The sequence below is a fragment of the Glycine soja genome, chromosome 6 (assembly GCF_004193775.1).
Source record: "Glycine soja cultivar W05 chromosome 6, ASM419377v2, whole genome shotgun sequence".
NCBI lineage: Eukaryota > Viridiplantae > Streptophyta > Magnoliopsida > Fabales > Fabaceae > Glycine > Glycine soja.
In genome coordinates, this window is record NC_041007.1 from 29,014,904 (window position 1) to 29,015,589 (window position 686).

The 686-nt window shown below is 46.5% G+C and overlaps 1 non-coding gene across 1 annotated transcript; it reads right to left on the reverse strand.

Annotated features, from left to right (window-relative positions):
* Positions 1–107, reverse strand: LOC114417594. The gene has a single exon (XR_003667853.1). It is a non-coding gene; the product is annotated as a small nucleolar RNA R71 (small nucleolar RNA).
* Between the last annotated feature and the right edge of the window lie 579 nt (positions 108–686).

The following is a 686-nucleotide window of genomic DNA, read 5'->3' on the forward strand; positions in this document are numbered from 1 at the left end:
GCCATCAGGAAGGATATCTCAGGTATTCGACAACTCAGTGGAGAGAGCCTGTATGAGTACTGGGAGAGATTTAAGAAACTATGTGCCAGTTGCCCTCACCATCAGATTTCAGAACAACTTCTTCTCCAATATTTTTATGAAGGACTCAGTAATATGGAGAGAAGTATGATAGATGCTGCCAGTGGTGGAGCCCTTGGAGACATGACTCCTGCTGAAGCCAGAAATTTAATTGAGAAGATGGCCTCCAACTCCCAGCAGTTTAGTGCCAGAAATGATGCCATAGTCATTAGAGGAGTGCATGAGGTAGCTACAAACCCATCTGCATCATCTAAAACTAAGAAGCTTGAAGGCAAACTGGATGCGTTGGTCAACTTGGTAACCCAGCTGGCCTTGAATCAGAAATCTGCACCTGTCGCAAGGGTTTGTGGTTTGTGCTCCTCTGCTGACCACCATACAGACCTTTGCCCTTCCATGCAGCAACCTGGAGCAATTGAGCAGCCTGAAGCTTATGCTGCAAATATTTACAATAGACCTCCTCAACCTCAGCAGCAAAATCAACCACAGCAGAACAATTATGACCTTTCCAGCAACAGATACAACCCTAGATGGAGGAATCACCCTAACCTCAGATGGTCTAGCCCTCAGCAACAACAGCAGCCTGCTCCTTCCTTCCAAAATGCTGCTGG